Below are 16,817 nucleotides of genomic sequence, written 5' to 3' on the forward strand. Positions count from 1 at the left end.
TCTGCTAACACATAAAGATCTGTTTTGGACTTGCAACCCAAAACCTTTACTAACAGTTGTTCTTATATGAGGAATTAATTGTTATGTAATCTAAAATGTTATGTATATATTATGACCACCATTATTTTTTCCCACTTGAGAGACACTTAGAAAAAATTAAGAGGTATCATTTATTTATTACACAGGACGCTGCTGTCAGAGACTTAGTTATTAAACCTTAAAGGATTTTGTGTTTTTTAAGTACATAGAGATTAACTTGTAAGAAGCAGTCAATCAAATAGCAAAGTGAAGCAAATGTATAAATCATAGCAAGGGTAATAATTTACTAATGGCAGACAGTAATCAAAGGTTACAATCAGAGAGATGAGGTTTTTATAACCGCTGTGATTGTGCTCAGATGTTTCTAATAAAACTGTTTCTCCAACATTTTTCCAAAACCTTAACCCCGAAGGGTCTTTTAGTTGTTTCACATTGTAAAATGTTAAATTAGTGTTTGAATATTGCTATTATTACTTTGTGATTTTATTCTGCAAGACGGATCTTGGACCTTGTTCTCTTTCAAGACTGGGAGAAACTGTTGAGCCCAACGTAGTTTGGTATTCCAAAAAAACATGAACATTATCTTTATTTTACTTGGAAATGAAGAAAATACTTTATACAATTATTCAGCACAAGCACAACATTATAAAGTACAGCAGTATGGAAATCCAGACATGCAAAGCGAAGCAAAAAAAACTGCATTATCATTTACAGCAGACTTCATGGTGTCCGCCAGTTTTGCTGTAGTCCAGACAAATCGCTTTAAACTTAATAATGCATTTAAATGGCCTGTGATTCTTTACTATTTCTTCTGGGTTTGATTACCTATAGTCCACTGTTTCTGTTTACAGTCACTGAATGCTGCATGTTATCAAGACTTGCAAGACTCATTTTCAGATCATAGAGATAGATGCATGCACATGCAAGAAACATGAACAATACCAATTTCCTCTTTTGGCTTCATTTCAGGAAAGGTCTTAGATGAACAGTTAGAACTTATTCGTTGAGTACATACTGTTCCCACGTTTGCTTCCCAGTAATATTTATATTACACAAAATGGTTGACGAATTGGGTGGGCTGCTATGTGTCTGTTAGCATTTTGGGGTATGCTTTGCTTAGGGGTAAAGCTGTAAAATTAAGGGCTTTTAATGGTTATAGTGAAGGGTGGTGTGGCTTGAAAGAGTTCACTTAGGTTTAAATCTGCTTTGCTGTAGATGGTGAGAGAAAAAGGTTCTTTAAGGTCAAACACAGCAGGGTGGGGTCTTAATTTGATTTGTTCCCTCTCAGTTTTTCAGGGGAAATTTGTTTTTTTTTACACTGATTTATACTGTAGCCTTTAGTTGGCTGATGTCAGTAACTAAAAATCTCAGTTTTATTTCCAATTTTGCTCTGGTATCAACTCATGTCTCAGTTTCTAGAGCAGAAACATGATGTGCTTAAAAACATGTTAGCGTGCGCTTACAGTACATGGAGTTAAATTTGTTTTTAACTGGATTTTGTGGCAAACAACTTGAAACTGAAAATTCTGGAAATTCCTTAGTCCAGACCACATTGAGACTTCCAAGGTCTTGTCAAGTCAATTAATTTTGAAGAAAACAGAAATTTGTGTGTCATTTAAATAAAAAAATCCACTGATATTAAAAAGGCAAAATGAATACTGATTTAAACATGTTGTCGGTCAAAGAGTCCCATGTATGAATAATTTTCAACACTGTTTGAAGTAAATTTTCAGTCTCATCCAGCCTTTGAGTCATTGTTATTGTTCAATTAGAAAAAAATACTTGTTTAACTCATGTTACTGGTTTTTTATTACTTGTTTATTTGAATCACTCAGAGTTTAACTCACCATAAGATTGATGTTAGAATATGTTTCATCCTGTTATTCCTGAGATTCGCTCATATCATTTACATTTTATATTTCAAAATATATGTATACATTATATATAAGCCCCTTAATCGCCTCTGTGGGAGTCATCGCTCTAGCTGGAGGCAAACATAAGTAGGAACTCATAGCAGGCCCGTTAAATGTTTGAGGTTATGACTTTAAAATGTCATCTTGTTGTGTTTTTGGCTGCCAGAATAGAAGGAACAGCACTTTTGGTTCAAAACTAAAGTTTTACCGGATCTCGGCAGACATTCCTTCACAGCAATCAAGAAGACAATTGTGGTTGAATACAATACGACGTACAGACTGGACGGAGACCGTCATAAATAATGCTTGTGTTTGCAGTGCAAACTTTATATCAGGTAAGATAAGGTTGGTTGTTGGTTTTATCTAGTACAAATCAGCAAGTTTCTGTTTTATAGGTGAAAAGTTGCCAACATTCACGCTATTGTTTAGCTTAAATGTTAAACAAACATACAGCGATAGATGTGTGTGCCATCCTTTAAATGGTCTCTTAAAATAATCCACATTGCTAATCATAGTTTTACCAGCGATAGGTTACATTAGACAATAAGCCTTGACAAAATAACCCAAACCACCCAAAAGTAATTCATATGTTGTCTAGGAAATATCCAAAACCTGTTTAAAATCGCGAGAGTTAATTTACAAAAATAGCTGTCATGGTCCCGCAGAATCAGCGACTGTACATATTCGGGGATTTCCGGACCTTCTTCTGCATCCATGTTTAAAATGTGCTAGCTTACGCTTGTCAACATTGCGTCAGCGGCTCTTTTTGCCTCCAGTCAAGCCCCGCCCACCTGGAGACGTTGCAATGTTTACGAACTTTTAAGGGGTCTATATGCATCAACACGCTGTATGCACCCACCCACACATGCATTCACAGCACCGCCACAGTAAATTGGTGCATTACCATCACGGTGGTAAAGTATGGCCACTGTCACAGCCCTAGTTAACATAATTGTGTCGCCTGGGTTTACACGATCACCCTGTCATGCTAAAAATCTGCCCATTCCTTTTTTTTCAATGTCTGTAAAACATTGACGGTCTCATGCGTCAACCTGTTGACGTTTTCTGAGCAAAGTGATGTCACTTTGCACAGGCCCTGCCCACAACCATTCAAAGACCACAGTTAAGTCATATTTAAATCTTTACATAACTCATAACCTCATCTTCATTATGAACAAAGTAAGGTGATTGTCTTATTAAAAACGGTGTATGTTTTCAGTATAGATAACCGTAAACTGGGAGGGAAGCAGCACCTTATTTACATTTAAAGAGAAACATAACAGCAGCACTTTTCCTGCACATCCAAGTGGGCCTTTTCAACATGGTATAATAAATTATCTATAGCAGTGGTCTCAAACTCCCGGCCCGCGGGCCATTTGCGGCCTGCCCTACCCCTCTCTGCGGCCCGCGTCACCTTTCAAAAATATAACATAATCTGGCCCGCAGAAAGATTTTTATTCACTTTGTTTTATATTCGTTTGACTCGTTAAAACGAGTCAAAGCATTACTTTCCAAAGTGCTCGGGAGCGGAAGTTGCGCTCCGTGGCGTGGGTCGCGTCACCCTTGCTACGCAGCCATGAGCCACGCGCTCCGTGATGTCAAGGATAACGGAATGCGTGATCGAATTGTAATTCCTCAACTGACCCTCGCGTCAAACATAACCATGCGATCAGCTAATCTGGTCGGGACTTTGTAGCGTTTGTCCAGAGAAGATTTTGTTACTTCCGGTGGATATCAGCTGTTACTCAGAGAAGAGCTGCAGCAGGGTTAGTTCACCTCAAGTCACAGCATCTAATGGAGACACCGCATATGGAGGCAGAGCGGTAGATGTAATGCAACACATAAACTTATGTTTAAGAAAATAAAAGTATGCATACTGCTATATATAATGAAGTATAATATATTATTATGTAGCTTACTATTTATTTACACATAAAGCAGTATTATTATGTTTTTCTGTCCAACTAGTTTGTGTAACATTGACTACCCATTCAAAAGTTTTAGGATCAATTTTTCACTTATTAATATTTTATATTCATATTTTATCCACATATAATAGAAAATTCATTCAACTGAAATAACAAAGAACATAATGAAGTCAATACTATGACTGAAAACAATCCAAAATAAATAAAAACAGAAAAACTTTCTGGTGGTAATTTTTTAGTTTCGTTTATAAATGTATACAGGAGTTAAATTTCTTAGTTTAGTGCAAGGTTTTAAAGGGACACTTCACCCATTTCCATTAAGCTTTGTATAGTTAGAAACTCAGTCATGCTTTTGAATGGTCATGCATCATTCCCTCTGTTTCCCCTGAGACGGGGAGAAATATGGATTTCAGTGTTGCACTTCCTTCTTTCAATGATGTAAAAATCATAATTTTGCATCATTGAAAGAAGGAAGTCCAATATCTTTGTTGAGGGGGTGAGACTACAAACACTCCTTTTTTCTGTCAAATAGGCACCAAGTTCTAAATTTATGTTACATTTCGACTACAAATATGATCCACGTTTAATAAAAATGAATGTTTCCACGGGTGAAATGCTCTTTTAATAGGTCTTAGTTATTTAAGATAAGGTTAAGAAAAGATTTACTTACTTTTATAAAATAATGTATATTAAAAAGATAAAACCACGCTTATATATTTTCAAGTATTATTATACATTAAAATAAACATGACATTTACAGAAATATAGTACTTTTTTTACGTCAAAATAGCTTTCCGGCCCCCCGATAAAATGTCTGTCTTAGAAATGGTCCCAAGCCTGTTTGAGTTTGAGACCCCTGATCTATATGGTATTTGGACCAAAAACTTGACATGCACATTCTGGGGACACTCAGATAAGTGGCGCATTGTATGAAAAATGTCTGGAACAAATAAATTCCTGAGTTCATTGACTTGGACCTCCATGATTGCCTGTATCAGCATCCCTGTACTTCATTAATGGTTGCACATCCTGCTTCTCTGTTTTATGAGGGTGGTGATTGTTGTGGTTCATGATGGTTTTTGGTTTTAACAAATAAAACATGCAATCATATTTTTCCTATTTAAGCAAACTCTTTTTTTTTATCTTTAAATAATCTTCAATACAACTGTTCGGTCATTTTAGTGTCTTATTAATATTGACGGCATGAAATTGTGGATCATACCCTGACATTTTATTCCCTGTGCCCTGATCAAAAAAGTCGTATTACTGGAAATTAGGTGTCTTCAACCCTCTTTGGAAACTCATGATAGCTCCTGCAGTTAGACAGCAATAGGAAATTGAAGATTTCCCATGGTCCCCCCAGAAGTGTTGTCTTTATACCTAACTGCATTTTGTCTATTTTTCAATCCATCCTACCGTACATTCATGTATCTCTTTTCCGAATCACTCTCTTACTGTCCATATTTCACAATCTAATTGTGTTACATTTTTAAGAGTTTGGACCTCCACCAGTGAAAAGCCAATACAGTATGTGTAAAAATGTATTACCTTTGTTAGCTCAGCCCACCAGGCCCAACTATACAAGTCTAGCTCATTGTCGCTCACTATAAAACTGCTTAAGTCAGACACTCAAAATGAAAACTGCATGTTTGTGTTTAGAGTCCAGTTTTCCATCTGAGAGAAATTGAGAAAGCAGGAATCCCCCAACTGTGTCAGGTTGTAATGAAGCTCACTCCTGCAGAGAGCTCTACTTGTAGGGATTTATAGCACAGAGGTATGACTTCATCATCTCTTTCTTCTGAACACGTTCCCTAAGATGTCCTGCATGGTGAGCAATGAAGCCAGAATCAGAGGTCTGGCAGGCAGATTGACATGGCCAGAACCCAACTGTTTTCAAACCACAAGCTAAAGAAAGCCAAGGAATGAGGCGCAGTAACCCTGAGCTCAAATGAACATAAAGAGGACAGCACAGCATTAGCTCACATTGCTTTCAGCAAGTCAGTAAACAAATGCAAGTATTTTAACCACAGAAACACTGGGCATAAGGACATAGATGTTATGGATATGTCTGGATGACTCAAGCGTATTTCTGTTCTGATCTAAAGTCAGCTCTCCGGTGAAATGGTTTGATTTGAATGTTTTGGTCTAGTTTCTATAGTTCTGTGAAATGGCGTCATTGCCTGGCTCGTCACTATTAAGAAGCAGGTGAAAGCCAAATGGAGTCACACCTCATTCACACCGACTCTTTTTACACGTATTATTATTTGACATTGATCCTTATTAACTTTTCAAATCCTTCTGATTCTTCTTCTCTGTGTTTTATCAAATTTATGTGTATCTTATTTTTAAATATTTTCATGTAACCAGAGATGAAGCAGCACTGCGTAATCCCAAATCAAGAATAATCGATTAAGGCAGCGAATTCAGCTTTCCACTGACCTTGTATTGATATTATAGCATTAGCGTTATCCTATCTGGTTAGATTTTTATTCTTCTTGTGCTTTTCCACAATGCATTATTGTTTCTAACTACGAGCAAGCACAGTGCCTATACTGACTGTCTAAAGAGTTGCTGATTTGTTTAGTATAGGTACAGTATTAAGAGATGTAATCATATAGCATTTTTCACAGTATTGTTTCCAAGGAGCTTTATGGAAAACACAAAATTCCCCGCCTGAGCAAGCCAAGGACAGCTGTGGTAGGCTATGCTGTTTACTGTAGGTAGAAAGGGGAGAAAACCTTGGCAGCATGGGCATCTGACCTAGTCATGGCGGCCCCACATTTTTGTTACAGAATCTGAGTTCATGTCTGACCAGAGCCAGTGAACACATCTGCCAATGACCCCGAGTTAACGCCAAAGACTACAGCTGCTGTCAGCCCCTTGAGTCCTCTCTTGAACCCGAACCCTTGTTCCCCGCCCTCAATTCTGAACTCTTGCTCTCCAGCTCTGGATGTAAAACCTTGTTCAGTTCAGAACTTAAAGTCCAATTTATAGTGGTGCGCAAGGTCCACGCCGTAGCCTCTGCGTAGCCTGACTTGCACCTCAACAAATTGTTAACAGTGCGTCAGTTCTACGCGGACTGCAAGTGCTGTGATTCCCAGGTGAAAAAAAAGTGCACTAAAATACACTTTATTTAAGTACACTTAGTACACTTTTCCACAATATACTAAAAGTGCTCTATTTTCGCACACTAATTTTGAACTTAGTATACTAAAAAGTAGTATTTAGTACTTCTTAAGATGAACTTAATACCATCTTAGTGTACTCAACTGTGCTATTTTGAGACACCATGAAGTTGAACTAAAATGTATTTTTAACATACTAGGTCTGTATTTAAAAAAAATATATTTAATTATAACTTGAAGTACACTTGAACCCACTTTTAAGCATTTTTAAATATACTTTAAAGTATACTAATGGTATGTTAAAATAATATTCCAAATGTATTCCCAGGTGAAAAAAGTTCACTAAAATACACTATTTAAGTACACTTTCCACATTATACTAAAAGTGCTCTATTTTCACACACTAATTTTGAACTTAGTATACTAAAAAGTAGTATTAAGTACTTTTTAAGATGAACTTAAAACCATCTTAGTGTACTCAACTGTGCTTTTTTGAGACACCATGAAGTTGAACTAAAATGTAATTTTAACATACTAGGTCTGTATTTAAAAAATATCTTTAATTACAACTTGAACCCACCTTTAAACATTTACGAATCTACTTTAAAATATACTAGTAGTATGTTAAAATAATATACCAAATGTATTCCCAGGTGAAAAAGTTCACTAAAATACACTTTAAGTTCACAACCTTAAGGTACCAAAAGCTCTTTATTTTCGTGCAGTAAATTGTGCTTAATATACTAAGAAGTAGTATTTAGTACTTGTTAAGACAAACTTAAGACAATCTAAGTGTACTCAACTGTGCTATTTTCTAAAATTGTATTCAGTTACAACTTGAAGCACATTTGAACCCACCTTTTAAACATTTATAAATGTAATTTAATAATTTCAGATATAATAATATTACATAAATAATATAGCATACAAAATGAAATAATAATATATTGCCCACACATTTGTATACATAAAATAAATCATTTCTAATGTACTGTATGTGACATTTGAATTACAGTCAAGTTTACTATTAGAATGTTATACATGTACTATTTTACCTGCATGTTTGCCACCAAAACATGTTTTTAACTCATTCTAAAATGATACCTATTCTGTATTCATACATACGAACCGGTTTCTTCCATCATTAACAACTAATTAAATGTTAAAGAAACAACTAAGTATGTATTCACTGCTATTGAAATGATTTTACAATATAAAACAAAGATCAGTGAAATGCAATGAGCTACTTTTATCAAATTGTGGAACATTAATACATCAATATGAAAAGTACACTATGAATATGCAACCATTGAATAATTATATAATCATAATGATGTAATTCTCTAAACAAAAAGTTACTGGACAAATGCAGAAGTGCATTTGAACTTACTCGAGATAAACCTACAAATGGCTGAACCAAAACACAGAGCAGTTTAAATGTCACGTTTAAGTGGAGGGTCACTTCTTCTTGCCATTCAGACACTGAAGACTTAATCACAAGGTCTGTGAAAAGGAAACAGAATATATACAAAATTAACCAATAATTAATGAACATATGCATTAGAATTTTGTTAACTTCTCAGTTTACCTTTTAAAGCTTTGACTGTGTCCTCATCAAGCTTGACATGAGTGTCCGTTTGATCCGTCGCTACATGGCACTCTACAAGTTACATTGAACAAAGGGTTATAGGAGGCTTAACTCACTGACACTGATATAATGCAACCTGTGTGTATTACAGGATATTCTTTACTTTGATAATTGTGTTTTATTTTAACCAAGGGCATTTTCCATTGACATGTCTATTGTGGTCTTGCTTACAAGAAAAGTTCACCTCTGTTTAAGGAGATTTAAGGAAATCAGAAGTCATGCCAATGGACTCTATGCACGCTTAACTTTCACGTTTGACTCAAGGCTGCTCTTAAGTTTCCGATGCAGGAGATTTAAAGCAGAGTGACAGCAGAATCGCTAAAATTACTTGTTTGCTGGATTTACCCAAATTTACAACCTATGATGTGTGAATAATTGTCCAGATGTGCAAACTGAGAAAGGTTGCAAGTTTTATGTGTTGTTTTATCTCTGTAATCATTAAGATATATTCAGCTAGCCTGTACTAGCAGTGCTTACATTGTGCTGTTTTTTACAATTCGTCCAGCAGGCTAATCACGTTAGTAATATATTATTGTCTTTGTAATGTTGTCTAAAAGTGTCCGGTCCAACATCCAATAGGAAAATTCAACTGCAGTACAGGGCTCAAAATTAACTTTTTTTTGGTAGCACTGGTGCTCACAACTTTAAAGAGTTAGGAGCACCAGCAAAAATTTAGGCGCATCCATCCAAAAATTAAAAAGCACCACAACTACAATGTATATGTTAATAGATTTATTTTATTAAAATAAAATGCAACCACCAGGCTTTACATATCCTATGGCCAGCTTTTAAAATTTGGTCTTTTATTTTATTTTTTTTACTGCATAGATTCCTAAATTAATACCCAACTGCTTTTGAAATAGTATAGCAATAATAATTTACCAATTACAGATTACAGGTAAAATGATTAAGATTACAATAGAAAATCTAGCAAACACGTAAAACACTGATTAATTGGGACATTTACAAAAGTGACCTTAATATAGAAGGCTTAATATAGAAGGCTAATATTGGTATTGATAACTGCATTACCAGGATGCTATTACTACTAAATATGTTTTAAAAAATATATTTTTTTATAAAAACATACCATCAACATTGTCGTGTTCCACATCAACATGGACCACAAGGATGTTTGTCGGATGTCCATTCACCAGCGCATGCGCACATACACTATCAAACACTCTTTGATAGACAGGTCGGTGTCTCCATCAATAATGAACACATTTGTCATGACACTATTTGTGTTTTTGGTACTTTCGCCATGTTTAAGCAAGGTCTGGCGATTAAAATGTTTTGATTCCGCCACCAACGCCGTTTTACAGGATTTACAGTAAACACATTAAGTTACATCGAGCCATTTTCATAGCGGAGACACTCGAAATCTTTAAGCCACTCTCTCTGAAAGGTTTAACGTCAAGTCTTATTTTCCAGTGGTGGAGTCGCATTTGAATCCGGATCGTCTGATTAATTACAGTAGTAACATTGGCTGTAGTCTGCTTGTTCTCGTCATGCTCGCGGTGCATCTCATTTTCGCGCTTCACGTACCAACGTAGCACGGCAACAAGGAATGACTGACGCTCATATTAGCCAATCTGCGATCTTCATTAAACGTAAGAACTTAATGGTGAAATTTGATTGGTTATGTCACGTTGGAGAGAACACTGAACCTGGGACAGCAGCACACAGCATCACAATCTAAATCAAGTCGCACCACAACAAAATGGGCAGTCGCAGAAATGCTCCCAAATATATTTTAAGATCGCACAGATTAAATTTCGGTCGCATATGCGACCAAAATATTCGCAATTTCGAGCCCTGCCAGTAGCCACCGTTCAACCTGAAGAGGGCAGCACTCAGACGTTTTTACAACATATATTGTAGTATTGAAACACTTTATATCCAAATGTCAAAAAACTTACACTAATAAAGCATCATTCTTACAGATCATTAACTAAAAAAGTTGGTTTAGGGTTTAGTTACTCTTTAAACATTAGCATTAGAAAAACGTAAAAGTTATCTAAATGTTATACAAATACTGTAGAACTAAAAACTTACCACCAAGAATAAGTATTTTTACGGGCTGTATCTTCATCGGTTCATCTCTACTTCGACTTATTAGATATTCTCGGCTCTGATTGGTCAATTTGAATGCCGCTGTGCTAAAAAAAGACAGGCTGTTATGATTTCTGAAATACAACAAGAGAAATGAAATGCCTAACTTTACTCACAAAAAAAATGTAACGTTATGTTCCAAAAGCCACACAACATACACGCTTTAAGAAGCTGGGTTAAAATTAAGACATACTGAAATACTAAATGTTCTACTAATTTAATAGTTCACTAAAAATAAAAAGCAAAAATCTGTCATCACTTAACTTACCCTCATGTTCTCTCATTCATCTTCAAACAAAAACCGATGTACTTTAATGAAATCCAAGAAACGTATGTCAGATCCACTTGATAACCTACTTAAAAACTGCTCACATTTGAAAAAGTTAATCGCAACAGCAATAAAAAACATCGCCGAAGTAATCCATGTGAATCGCGTTGTTTCAGCCAAGTCCTCTGATGATCACTATATATAATTTAACAGTTTTAGTTTCAACTTTTAATCCACATTTACCAACGATCACGCACGTTGTGTATCGAACAACTGAATCAGGAAGCCAATGTGACGTACTGAATCCCAAGAACCAATGAGGTTTAGTCAGGTCCGTCACGTGTGTTGTTTGAATATAAACACTAACAAATTTATGTGGACTAACTTTGTGAAATCAATATATAATGCAAGTTCAATGATATGATGTTGAAATTGCAATGTTAGCCTATTAAAATGAATGTACATGTTTAAAAAAATATATGTTTTTTTCTAAATACACTAAAACCTCTGTAAAAGTATGCTTGTGTTTAACATACTTTTTTTTTAAATGTGTAATTAAACATATATTTTTTCCCAGCGTACCTCTAGTGCTCTTTTTAGAAATACGTTAAATGTATGCTTGAGTTTAGCAGACTTATAAAAAGTGTAAATAAAAATATATTTATTACCAGTGTACCTCTAGTGCACTTTTTAGAAATACATTAAAAGTATGCTTGAGTTTAGCATACTTTTTTAAAGTGTAATTAAAGATATAATTATTGCCAGCGTACCTCTAGTGCACTTTTTAGAAATACATTAAAAGTATGCTTGAGTTTAGCATACTTATAAAAAGTGTAATTAAAGATATATTTATTACCAGTGTACCTCTAGTGCACTTTTTAGAAATACATTAAAAGTATGCATGAGTTTAGCATACTTTTAAAAGTGTAATTAAAGATATAATTATTACCAGTGTACCTCTAGTGCACTTTTTAGAAATACATTAAAAGTATGCTTGAGTTTAGCATACTTTTAAAAAGTGTAATTAAAGATATAATTATTACCAGCGTACCTCTAGTGCACTTTTTAGAAATACATTAAAAGTATGCTTGAGTTTAGCATACTTATAAAAAGTGTAATTAAAGATATAATTATTACCAGCTTACATCTAGTGCACTTTTTAGAAATACATTAAAAGTATGCTTGAGTTTAGCATACTTTTAAAAAGTGTAATTAAAGATATAATTATTACCAGCGTACCTCTAGTGCACTTTTTAGAAATACATTAAAAGTATGCTTGAGTTTAGCATACTTATAAAAAGTGTAATTAAAGATATAATTATTACCAGCTTACATCTAGTGCACTTTTTAGAAATACATTAAAAGTATGCTTGAGTTTAGCATACTTTTTAAAAGTGTAATTAAAGATATAATTATTACCAGCGTACCTCTAGTGCACTTTTTAGAAATACATTAAAAGTATGCTTGAGTTTAGCATACTTATAAAAAGTGTAATTAAAGATATAATTATTACCAGCTTACATCTAGTGCACTTTTTAGAAATACATTAAAAGTATGCTTGAGTTTAGCATATTTTAAAAAGTGTAATTAAGCATATATTTATTACCAACGTACTTGTAGTACACTTTTTTGAAATACATTTAAAAGCTATTTAACATATTTTTAATACACTTTAAATAAGCACGTTGGGAATACAAATGTACTAAAAACATATTACTTAAATTTTAAGTTTATTTTTAATACATTAAATACAACTTTTTTTTCACCTGGGTGGTCCACTAGAACCCCTCCTGTCAGGTAAAAAAACTGTATCATAGGTATTTCTGTTTGCGATGGTGAGAAAAAAGATGGACCAAGTTGAGGAGTGATTTAACTCAAACTGCAACATTAGTCACTGTTTATTAACTTCCATCACTGCTGGTCATCTCAAAACATACACAATAAGTTGCTGTTTCTTCTTCGCTTGTGGGTTAAACTTGCAAAGTTGCTGCTTCATTGATGGTCGGTCGCAATGCTACTGTGGTTACGCGCGTATATACTGGCTACCAGCTTCTGCATTTGTGTTTGCACGTCGATATGGACAACGACGCAAAAGTATAAATGAAAACTGACACGCAACCTAAGCCAGCCTGGCTAGCCGTAGGACCTACGCACAACTATACTGTAATGAGCCCTTTTCCAGCACCAGCTGGATATTTTAGGGCCTCCATTATACTTGAGTTTCCTGCCATCCTATAGTGTTTCAGTCATCACCCAGCTTACATTCTCACTGGATTTTTTCCATTTCTTCTCTCACTTGCATGTTACTCATGTTTCACCCTGATCTGCCATCTCTCTGTAAAGTATCTGTTGTTATTGTTCAGTTTTACAACTTTTTTTTTAAATCAGTCTGCTTGCAGCTATGTGTATAAAATATGATCGTGGTCATTAATTATACTACTTAAATTGATCAGATTTAAATGGTATCATTCATTTAAGGTGCATTTACTTTAATTCTGCCTTAAAGGTGCAGTGTGTAGATTTAAGCAACATCTAGCAGTAAGATTGCTCAGTCTACCCTTCACCGAAACGCATAGCGAAGCTACGGTAGCAGCCACAGGACAAACATGTCATCTAAGACAAAATACAGTAGTGACAAAACACTCTCTGGAGAGTAGTTTGTCCTTTTAGGGCTACTGTAGAAACATGGCGGCGCAAAATGGCGTCTTCCATGTAAGGGGACCCACAGTGTACATAGATAAAATTGCTAAGTATGATGTAATAAACACATAATAGTTAATTATGTAAGGTCTTTTTATACACCACTGATGATATAGTTATGTATTAGTTATGTTATGTATTGCATTTCTGTCTAAAAGTTACATACTGCACCTTTAAAACGACTACTATAAAAAAAATTAAATAACTATTACATAAAATTAAAGTCATAACAAATATATCAATTTTTTGTATCATTTTATATATTATCCATGTAGTATATCAACAGCCAATGAATGTTAAGGGTTCAAAAGGGGCATACCTGTAACCCGCTTTATAATGTCTTAAGCTGTACAGTTGTATCTCTTCTCAGGTCTTCAGAACCTGTAAATGTAACATGAGCTTCTATTTTCACAGTTTCTCTGCCAACTGCTTTAGTCCAGCAGAGACTTTTATGCGTTACTTTGCGCTTACTTCTGCGTGTGACGTTCATCTTTCATACGCGGGGACATGCGCACATGGACAAAACCATGAGAAAGCGGGTTAAGGTGTTTACATGCCACGCGAAATCGGCGTAATGAGCAAAAAACTACCTGTGCCGATCGGTTTTTGCTTACGCCGTTTATGGGCTTTCCCCGATATAGGAAACCCGTTTTACGCGTTTACATGACCCCACACGTTATCAGTTTATTGAGCATAATCGGCGTAAGACTGTGCATGTAAACGCACTCATTGTCCCTATGTCTGTATCTCCCATGGTTTTAAAACCGTTTAAAGGGCACCTGTTGTCCGATTCAAGTTTTAAATTTCCTTTGGTTTAAGTGGGGTTTGTACCTTTTGCATGTTCTAATACACAAAGTAAACAATGACGCGAGTTATCGTCTCCAACGTAAATCTCTTTTCTTGGTCTACAACAAACACACGGATTGTAAACAACAGGTTACCTTCTGGGATTGGTGATGTAGACAAAAATGTACGGTATGTGGAAAATAATGTGTGTTTTTTAACCATAAAACACGCAAACCACGCAAACACATAGTATTATTTTTAGCAATGAAATGGGTGCTCTTTAAGATGTAAAAAATATCCATTGTGTAGTTTCACAAGGGGTCACTTTTTTGGTGTCATTCATGAGTTTTATTTTGAAGTGTTGTTATGTCTCTTGTGCTAGTTTTCCTGTTTCGTGTTGTAATTGCTCGCACCTGTGTTTTGCTAAACCTGATTAGCATGTGTGTATATATAGCCATGTGTTTGTTCCAGTCCTTTGTCTAGTGTTAATCTTGTTAGATGGTTTTCATGGTGATTTCTGTTTTTGCTCTTCTGTGTGTTTGCTCTCTTTTCCTCAGCTCATCATTGTACCTCTTGTTTTTATTTATTATTTAAATGTCTTGCTGCAAGCCATTCATTTGTTACATTCCAGTACTACACTATTTGTCACTTGGTAGTTCTTTCTTAATAGATAAAACACTGAATGGTCTCAAGATGCACACCAGTAATGTTTTTGTAAGGTGTGTTTGTAAAAACTACTTCAATGTCCTAATATAACTAATGCCTAGTCATGGATTAATTTAAACCCTGTCCAGGAAACCAAGTAGTCAACCAAGTATATTAGAATATTTTCCCAGAAAGGACAGTGAGGAGTGACTGGAGACTTTTTTAGAAGTGGATGTTTGCCAAAAAAGCTGGCACACACTTGAAGGGTTTTGCAGCAAAAGAAAGTCAAATTTGTTAAACAATTTAACCTGAACCTAAACATAAGAGCCTGATAAAAAATGCTAATTAAAATGAAAACATTCAAATACACGTTATATATACTTTAGGTCAGTGTTTCTCAACTCCGTTCCTGGAGGCCCAATGCTCTGCACATTTTGTATGTCTTTTAGTCTCTTTTATCTGACAGACTCTGTTCAGTTCATGGAGATCTCTTCTAATGAGCTGATGATTTGAATCAGGTGTGTTAAATAAGAGAGACATACAAAATGTGCAGAGCAGTGGGCCTTCAGGAATAATGTTAAGAATCACTGCTTTAGGTAATACGCATCAAGTCTGGCTTCTACTATATACCTTAAGAAAGATAGACAGAAACATCTAAACCAGTTCAAATCATCAAAATAATCTAACAACAATACTATGACATCATAAATCATCATTTGAATGAAGTCAGTAATTTTACTTTGATGTTTTATCCAAGCTTGGTATAAAGAGACAGCTGCCGTCTAACTACACACAATTTGTCAAAGTTTCAAAACATTGCATTGTGCCTTCAGGGATCCCAACCAGCCAGACTCGGCTGAACAAGTTGCATGAGTTCAGGGCGGTACTGTCTGTTTTCTGAACAGTGGCAGACGTGTTTTTTTTTAGGAGACCTATTTCATTTGCTTCTCCAAGCAGTACAAAATTTTAAATCTTCACTTAAGAAGTCATTTAAAAGAGTCAACGGCCGCAGGGTGAGTTAAACTATACCATCCAAGGCAGCGAGAGAACAGACAAATGAACCAACAGAAAACAGGGGGAGTAGAATAAACTTCTGCTTTGAGAAATTATCGTGAGATCAACAGCATAGTCTTGCAATTTAGAGATCTTAGGAATTATAGTCATCTGAGATTACTATGACATGCTGTAGACCAGCTAAAAGCTCTGCTCATCTTTGATCTATTGCGGAGCTCTAATGTGTCGGGAACATCAGAGGGAGTTAAGATGTTTAAATAAAAATCTAAAATTCATGTGACTGTGCACTGACATTTGGCCACCCCTTGGTACACACAGATTGATAAACTTTAAAAAATTGTGTCCTAATAGTTAATAGAGTCTTGCTTGTAACCCAAAAGTAACCTGTTTGATCCTAACGACTGGTGGGTTGCAAGTGAGGTGCCCTTGAGCATGCCACGTTTATCCCAATGCGTGTGTTTACCACTTGCAGTGCGTGTGTTTACTACTCACTGGGATTGGTTAAATGCAGAGGTCCCATTTCCAGTGTAGAAATACTTCACTTTTCTTCAAAAAGAAATCTTTCTGTCTGCCTAGTTGATGGAGTCATGCAGGAAAGTTTAAAGGACAGATGTAAAGAACAATGGACAGATAATT

The 16,817-nt window shown here is 35.3% G+C and overlaps 1 long non-coding RNA gene across 1 annotated transcript; it reads right to left on the reverse strand.

The window, feature by feature from the left end:
- Positions 1-7,330: 7,330 nt before the first annotated feature.
- LOC141282243 (uncharacterized) lies at positions 7,331-10,754 on the reverse strand. Its single transcript, XR_012336772.1, has 3 exons — positions 10,712-10,754; positions 8,594-8,665; positions 7,331-8,508 (listed from the first exon to the last, which is right to left on the reverse strand). It is a non-coding gene; the product is annotated as an uncharacterized lncRNA (long non-coding RNA).
- Between the last annotated feature and the right edge of the window lie 6,063 nt (positions 10,755-16,817).

The sequence above is a fragment of the Paramisgurnus dabryanus genome, chromosome 5 (assembly GCF_030506205.2).
Source record: "Paramisgurnus dabryanus chromosome 5, PD_genome_1.1, whole genome shotgun sequence".
In the NCBI taxonomy this organism is placed as follows: Eukaryota; Metazoa; Chordata; class Actinopteri; order Cypriniformes; family Cobitidae; genus Paramisgurnus; species Paramisgurnus dabryanus.